We start from the raw sequence: 8,946 nt of genomic DNA, 5'->3' as shown, positions 1-8,946 counted from the left end.
TTTTTTTTTTTTTTGAGACAGAGTTTTGCTCTTGTTACCCAGGCTGGAGTGCAATGGCGCGATCTCGGCTCACCGCAACCTCCGCCTCCTAGGTTCAGGCAATTCTCCTGCCTCAACCTCCTGAGTAGCTGGGATTACAGGCACGCGCCACCATGCCCAGCTAATTTTTTGTAGTTTTAGTAGAGACGGGGTTTCACCGTTGACCAGGATGGTCTCGATCTCTTGACCTCGTGATCCACCCGCCTCGGCCTCCCAAAGTGCTGGGATTACAGGCGTGAGCCACCGCGCCCGGCCTGTCACATCCTCTTGAGCCAAGTTTCTAACGAGTTCTAGAACTGCTGTCAGGGTACCGTGATCTCTCTGAGCCTAAGAATTTTCTCATCTGAAAAGTGGAAATGCGTATATGGTTATTAGAATTAAAACAACACATCTAAAAACGGGTTTAAGCGCTCAATGTCTGTTAATGCGGGGCTCATAACTTCCGCTTATCGGACACGGTGCTGCCACACCCAGCCAATCACTACTCATTTTCATACATTCCTTCCTCAAGTATTTATTAGTACCAGGCACTGGAAGTTATTAGTGACTAAACAGTGGGCAATCCAAGTCCTACTCATTTTATCAACCCCTAAAAGCCTCTCAGGTTTCTCATCACTTTCTGAGTCCCTTTGCCATTTTATCATTTCACATTTACTCTCCCGCAGACATAAATTAAGAGAGATGGTCATGTAAAACAAGTCCAACCCCGAGTTGCCTTCCTCAGAGTCTTTTGGTAGCTCCAGTCATGCACAGAACATAAGGCCCATGATGGCTTGGCCTCTGTGCCTTTTGAGCATCACTTTCTTCTATTGCAGTGTTCACTAATAAGCAGCAGCCTGGAGGTCTTTGCCCTCAGTGTTCTCTGTGCATTGTTCCCTCAGCACAACTCTATTTCCTGCTTTGTCAATTCTATTGATGTTTCAAAATTCTGCTTTTACATCACCACCTTTGTGATGCCTACCCTGAAACACACCCCAGAGAATTACTCAGTCTTCCTTCTTAGTCCTTAGCTTGTCCATACTGCTGTCACTGCAATGTACTGCTGCACTGCATTATGATCTTTCTTACTTATGTCTGTCTCTGTTACAGAGCTCCTTTAGGACAGAGACCTTGGCTTGTAAGTCTTTATAGAACCAAATAAATCCCTGAGATAATCAGTATTGGTAACTAATACTCATTTTGTTCCTGGGACATGCTGAGTTCCTTCTGGGGCCAGGGCCTTTGCAATTGATGTTCCCTCTTCTAGAACACTGTTCTTCCAGATGTTCAACATGGCTTCTTGTCTCAGACTTCAGCTGATGTCACCACATCAGAGAGGCATTCCTTGACCACCCAACTAACATGGCACCCCAGTCACTCTCCATGTTACCTTGCTTATTGTTTTCATAGTAATTGTCATGATAAGAAACAATGATTTGTTTGTGTATTGTCTCTCTCTCTTCACTAAAAAGGTCTATGACAGTAGGAGCCATATTTGCTTAGCATCATAGTGATTGGCACATCATCATATGAAGTCAACAAATATTCCTTAAATGAGTTTGTTGAATGCATTTTTATGAGAGAAGAAACAAAAATGAGAAAATTAGAAGACATTCTAGAAGAAATAAAAATTTAAAAATTAGAAGGGATTCTGGGTGGTGAGCTTTATGTTAAAGAAAAGTCTTTTTTTTTTTTTTTTTGGACAGGGCCTTGCTTGCTCTGTTGCCCAGGCTGTAGTACAGTGGTGCCATCTTGGCTCACTGCAACCTCTGCCTTCCAGGTTCAAGCAATTCCTGTGCCTCCGCATCCTGAGTAGCTGGGACTACAAGTGCACACCACCATGCCCAGCTAATTTTTAAATTTGTAGTAGAGAGGGGGTTTCACCACTTGACCAGGCTGGTCTTCAATTCCTGGCCTCAAGTGATTTGTCCACTTTGGCCTCCCAAAGTGTTGGGGTTACAGGCATGGGCCACTGCACCCGACCTTAAAGCAAAGTCTTTTTATTTGCTTTCTGACTAGATTTTAAGATTCCAGAATCCAGTTTTACCATATTCTTTATACTTACTGAGCCAGGCCTAACACATAGCACATGATAGATTGATAAGTATATTTTCTGCTGCCCCCTGATTTCTCAGATTAATCAATAAATTGGGTTTCTGTTGATAAAAGGGTATGAGCTCTTTCTGCAGGAACAAATAGGATTCCAAAACATTCAAGTAAACTGTCATTTTGCATTTGTGCTGGCATTTAGAGGTTATTGAGTCCTTTGGTGATTTGGGTAATGCAACAATCAAAGAATTCAAACATAAATTGGGTAAGATCCAAAGACTTACTGGATACATACTTGCTAGAGATGGGCTACAGGATTTATTAGCCAATTCAGTCTCATGTGTTCTAATCTGGAATGGTGAGATCATCAGAAATTAATCTACCTGGATTAAATTAAATCACCACTCTTTATGATACTTCCATTGAGTTAAGATCTATTGAAATGTCACCATAAGAAATTTCCATTTATTAGACATCACTTTTAAAAAACTAATTATAAGGGGATAATTTATACTTATAAATTCATGTAAATGAAATCAATGTAGTGAATTTCTACTTGATTTCAGTGTCAATAAAAAATTTCAAATGAACTCTTGAACTTCCATAATTGATCATTATTCAGCAATTATTCAAGCAACAATTCAATAAATTATTATTCAGTATATTTCTATTTATGTTTCATTAGAGCAGAGATTATGTTTTATTAGTTCACCAGACTATGTAGTTCAACACATATTTATTGTTCAAAATGTAATGTCATAGAAGCCAAAGGAAAAGAATCTTCTAAGAAGGAAGAAATGGTCGATTATATCAAATGCTGTTAAGAATGGAGAACTATCCATTACATACAGAAATAAGAAGGTTATTTATAACTTTTCAAGTGTAGTTTTATTAAAATCTAGATTACAATGGGTTGAGAAAAGACTGATTGGAGATAATGTGAGAATAAGTGTACATTACTCTTTCTAGAAGTTTAGCTGTTTGGAGAAAGCAAGACAGAGTCGTAGCTGGAGGAAAAAATAAAAATGGATAGTTATTTTTTGTTTTGAGGCTTTTTCTTTTATGATTTTTAACTGACATAATTGTACATATTTATGGGGTACAGCATGATATTTTGAAACATGTATATGGTGTGTAATAATCAAATCAGAGTAGCATATTCATCACCTCAGTGTTTTTGTTTTTTAATTTTATAAACTTTTAATTGTAATTTGCAAAGTGAAATGGCCAGTAAAGAGAAAGGTTGAAAATATAGGAGAGAGGTGGAACACAGTAGCTCATGCCCGTAATCCCAGGTGGGCTGATCACTTGAGGTCAGGAGTTCAGGACCAGCCTGGCCAACATGGTGAAACCCCGTCTCTACTAAAAATACAAAAATTAGCCAGATATGGTGGTGCACACCTGTAATCCCAGCGACTCAGAGGTTGAGGCAGGAGAATTGCTTGAACCCAGGAGGCAGAGGTTGAAGTGAGCTGAGATGGCATCACTGCACTCCAGCCTGGGCAGCAGAGTGAGGCTCTTGTCAGAAAGTAAGAAAGAAGAAAGAAAGAAAGAGACAGAGAGAGATAAAGAGAAAGAAAGAAGGGAGGGAAGGAGGGAAGGAAGAGAGGGAGGGAGGGAGGGAGGGAGGGAGGAGGGAAAATACAAGCAGGAGAAGGGATAATTAATAGCACAGGGTGGATTTCTTAACAAATATTCCCATGGATGTGTTACATGTATGCCACAAGCTATTGATTCACTCACTCAGCCTTTCAGTAGTCTGTGGGCAGAGCCCATGAGCTAGTTTCCAGTTTCCTGCATCATAAGCAACCTTCTTTGGGTTCCTCTGAGGCGAGCTAGAGGAAAACAAAGTCTAATGGCATTCCTGTGTACTCCACAAGCGATGAGAATGATAAGCAAAATTCAGCTCTTCTTTCTCCATACTAAAATCTCAGAAAATTCAGCCAAAGGGCATGCTGCTGCCCATGGGGGCCTATGGGGCTCCTGGAGATATTCATGTGTTAGATGCCTGGATGCATGGCAGGCATCCCAAGGTGCAGCTAGTGGAGTGGGGGCACACGGAGTCAGCACAGGGCCTCCAGGCAGGTGCAGTTCCAGGGAGTAACCCCAAGGAGCAACTCCATATCTCAGTCTCACATTAATTGGGCATGTCTGGACTTTTGGAGTTGATATGTCCTTTTTGTCGTGTTCATACCAGCTGCAGGGGTACTGCCCTCACAATGCAAATTACAGTTCCATCATTATTTTGACATATTTGAAATTAAAAAGTCAGGCCAGGCACAGGGGCTCATACCTGTAAGTCCCAGTACTATGGGAAACCAAGGTGTGCAGATGGTTTGAGCCCAGGAGTTCCAGACCCACCTGGGCAACATTGTAAAACCCTGTCTCTTCTAAAATTACAAAAATTAATCAGATGTAGTGGTGCGTGCCTGTAGTCGCAGCTACTTGGGAGGCTGAGGTAGGAGGACCACTTCAGCCCAGGAGATCAAGGCTAAAGCGAGCTATGACTGTGTCATTGCACTCCAGCCTGAGCAACAGAGCGAGACTCTGTCTAAAAGAAAAAAGTTCATTTGAATTGAAAATTCACCTGAAATGTCATTCATGACATTTCTGTTACATGTCTTAATGAAAGAAAAGAGGCCAGTGCAGTAGTTCACACCTGGCCAAGGCAAGAGGATCGCTTGAGTCCAGGAGTTTGAGACTAGCCTGGGCAGCATAGCAAGACCCCATCTCTAAAATAATAATAACAATAATTAGCTGGATGTGGTAGTGCATGCCTGTAATCCTAACTATCCAGGAGGTGGAGGCAATAGGATCACTTGAGCCCGAAAGTTCAAGGTTGCAATGAGCTATGATTGTGCCCGTACACTCCAGCCTGAGCAACAGAGTGAGATCCCATCTGAAAAAAAGAAAAAAAAAGTTTTAGAGTCATTGTTGTAATTTCAATTGTAAATACTGAATGGTTATTGCATTCAAAATTTATTGTTAATGGAAACGATTAAAAATTCAGGCCAGGCTCAGTGGCTCACACCTGCAATCCCAGCACTTTGGGAGGCCAAGGCAAGTGGATAGCCTTGAGCTTAGGAGTTCAAGACCAGTGTGGGCAACATGGCAAAAACCCATCTCTACAAAAAATACGAAAAGTTAGCCAGGCATGACGGTGCTCGTCTGTAGTCCCAGCTACTTAGGAGGCTGAGGTGGGAGGAACACTTGAGCCTGGGAGACGCTCCTGGGCAACAAGAGTGAGGCCATATCTTCAAAACAAAACAAAACAAAACAAAAATTCAAAGAAGGCCAGGCGTAGTGGCTCACTCCTGTTATCTGAGTACTTTGGGAAGCCAAAGCAGAAGGATCACACGAGGCCAGGAGTTTGAGACCAGCCTGGGCAACATAGCAAGACTCCGTCTCTACAAGAAAGAAAGAAAAAAAAAAAAAAAAAAAAAGGCCAGGCATTGTGGCACCCCTGTAGTCCTAGCTAATCGAGAGTGTGAAGCAAGAGGATCACTTATGCCCAGGGATTTGAGGCTCCGGTAAGCCATGATAATGCCACTGCACTCCAGCCTGGGCAACAGAACAAGACCTTTTCTAAAAAAATTAAATAAAAATAAAAACAAATTCAAAGAGATCATCACTTTAAAAAGGAACTATATATAGCCATTTCTATTTTTTTTAAGCATTACAATATTTCTTTTTCTAAATTTTACTTTAAATTCTGGTATACATGTGGAGAACATGTATGTTTGTTACATAGGTATACAGGTGCCATGGTGGTTTGCCGCACCTATCAACCTGCCATTTAGGTTTTACGCCCCATATGGATTATGTGTTTGTCCTAATGCTCTCCCCCTGCTTGCTCTCCACCCCCCAACAGGCCCCAGTGTATGATGTTCCCCTCCCTGTGTACATGTGTTCTCATTGTTCAATTCCCACTTATGAGTGAGAACATGTGATGTTTAGTTTTCTGTCCCTATGTTAGTTTGCTGAGAATGATGGTTTACAGCTTCATCCTGCAGAGGACATGAACTTATACTTTTTTATGGCTGCATAGTATTCCATGGTATATATGTGCCATATTTTTCTTTTCTTTTCCTTTTTTTCCTTTGAGACAGAGTCTCATTCTGTCACCAGGTGCCAGGCTGGAGTGCAGTGGCACAACCTCGGCTCACTGCAACTTCCGCCTCCCAGGTTCAAGCAATTCTTCTGCCTCAGCCTCCCGAGTAGCTGGGACTACAGGCGTGTGCCACCATGCCCAGCTAATTTTTTTTGTATTTTTAGTAGAGGGGTTTCATCATGTTGGCCAGGATGGTCTTGATCTGTTGACCTTGTGATCCACCCACCTCTGCCTCCCAAAATGCTGGGATTGCAGGCGTGAGCCACGGCGCCCAGCCTATGTGCCGTATTTTCTTTATCCAGTCTATCACTGATGGGCATTTGGGTTGGTTCCATGTCTTTGCTATTGTAAATAGTGCTATAGTAAATATACATATGCATGTGTCTTCATAGTAGAATGATGTATAATCCTTTGGGTATATACCCAGTAAGGGTATTGGGTCAAATGGTGTTTCTGGTTCTAGATCCTTGAGGAATCACCACACTGTCTTCCACAATGGTTGAACTAATTTACACTCCCACCAACAGTGTAAAAACGTTCCTATTTCTCCACATCCTCAGCAGCCTCTGTTGTTTCCTGACTTTTTAATCATCACCATTCTGACTAGTGTAAGATGGTATCCCATTGTGGTTTTGATTTGCATTTCTCTAATGATCAATCATAATGAGCTTTTCTTCATATGTTTGTTGGCCACATAAATAATTGTCTTCTCTTGAGAAGTGTCTGTTTATATCCTTTGCTGACTTTTTGATGGGGTTGTTTTTCTTGTAAATTTGTTTAAGTTCCTTGTAGATTCTGGATATTAGACCTTTGTCAGATGGGTAGCTTGCAGAAATTTTCTCCCATTCTGTAGGTTGCCTGTTCCCTCTGATCATAGTTTATTTTGCTGTGCAGAAGCTCTTTAGATTGATTAGATTCTGTTTGTCAATTATGGCTTTTGTTGCAATTGCTTTTGGTGTTTTAGTCATGAAGTCTTTGCCCATGCCTATATCCTGAATGGTATTGCCTAGGTTTTCTTCTAAGGTTTTAATGATTTTGGGTTTTTACATTTAAGTCTTTAATCCATCTTGAGTTAATTTTTGTATAAGGTGTAAGGAAGGGGTCCAGTTTCTGTTTTCTGCATTGAGTAAGCCAGCTTTCCCAGCACTATATATTAAATAGGTGCTGTTTCCCCATTGTGTGTTTTTGTCATATTTGTTGAAGATCAGATGGTTTTAGATGCGTGGTGTTATTTCTGAGGTTTCTGTTCCATTGGTTTATATCTCTGTTTTGGTACCAGTACCATGCTATTTTGATTACTACAGCCTTGTAGTATAGTTTGAAGTCAGGTAGTGTGATGCCCCCAGCTTTGTTCTTTTTGCTTAGGATAGTCTTGGCTATATGGGTTCTTTTTTGGTTCCATATGAAATTTAAAGTAGTTTTTTCTAATTCTGTGAAGAGTCACTGGTAGCTTGATGGGAATAGCATTGAATCTATAAATTACTTTGGGCAGTATGGCCATTTTCACAATATTGATTCTTCCTATCCATAAGCATGGAAAGTTTTTCCGTTTGTTTGTGTCCTGCTCCTTCCTCTGGAAGCTTCATCCATGAGGGGCACTGGCCTAATGTCAGCTGGATCTCTTCTGTATAAGGTGTCTGTCAACCCTTGTTGGGAGGTTTCTCCCAGTCAGGAGGCACAGGGATCAGGGACCCACTTGAGGAGGCTGTCTGTCCCTTAGCTGAGCTGGTGCACTGTGCTAGGAGAATCCTTTGTGTCAGGATCAGCTGCTCTCTTCAGAGCCGGCAGGCAGGAATAGTAAATCTGCTGAAGCTGTACCTACAGCCCCACTTTCCCCCAAGTGCTCTGTCCTAGGGAGATGAGGGTTTTGTGTGTAAGCCCCTGACTGGAGCTGTTACCTTTCCTTAGGAGATGCCCTGCCCAGTGAGGAGAAATCTAGAGAAGCAGCCTGGCCCCAGTCACTTTGCCAAGCCCAGCGCAGACCTCCCAGCCTTCTTAGCATTAGTTAGGGGAAAACAGCCTACTAAAGCCTCAGTAATGGCAGATGCCACTCTCTGAATCAAGCTCTATCATCCCACGTTGACTTCAGACTCCTATGATGGCAGCAAGAATTTCAAGCCAGTGGTTCTTAGCTTGCTCAGCTCTGTGGGAGTGGGACCCGCTGAGTGAGACCATGTGGCTCCCTGGCTTCAGCCTCCTTTCCAGGGAAGTGAACCGTTCTGTCTTGCTGGGGTTCCAGGTACCACTGTGGTATGAGAAAATACTTCTGCAGCTAGCTTGGAGTCTGCCCAAACAGCTTCCCAGTTTTGTGCTTGAAACCCAGGGCTTTGGTGAGAATCTCCTGATCTGCAGATGGCAAAAACTGTGGAAAAAGTATAGTAACCTGGCTGGGCACTACAGCCCCTCATGGCTTCCCTTTTCTGGAGGAGGGAGGTCCCCGGCTCCTTACACTTCCTGGGCGAAGCAACACTCCACTCTCCTTCTGCTCGTTCTCCATGAATTGGACGCACTGCCTAACCAGTCCCAAGGAGATAAACTGGGAACCTCAATTGGAAATGCAGAAATCACACACTTTCTGCATTGGTCTTGCTGGGAGCTGTTCCTATTTGGCCATCTTGCCCCCTCTCCACCCCCTTTTTGTTTGGCGAGGAGAGAGTCTCGCTCTGTCACCCAGGTTGGAGTGCAATGGCATGATCTCAGCTCACTGTAAACTCTGCCTCCTGGGTTCAAAGGATTCTCTTGCCTCAGCCTCCCTGGTAGCTGGGATT

The sequence above is a fragment of the Sapajus apella genome, unplaced genomic scaffold, assembly GCF_009761245.1.
Source record: "Sapajus apella isolate SASKATOON/1434 unplaced genomic scaffold, GSC_monkey_1.0 scaffold5, whole genome shotgun sequence".
NCBI classification, from domain to species: Eukaryota; Metazoa; Chordata; class Mammalia; order Primates; family Cebidae; genus Sapajus; species Sapajus apella.
Note: the sequence above shows the minus strand (reverse complement) of the source record.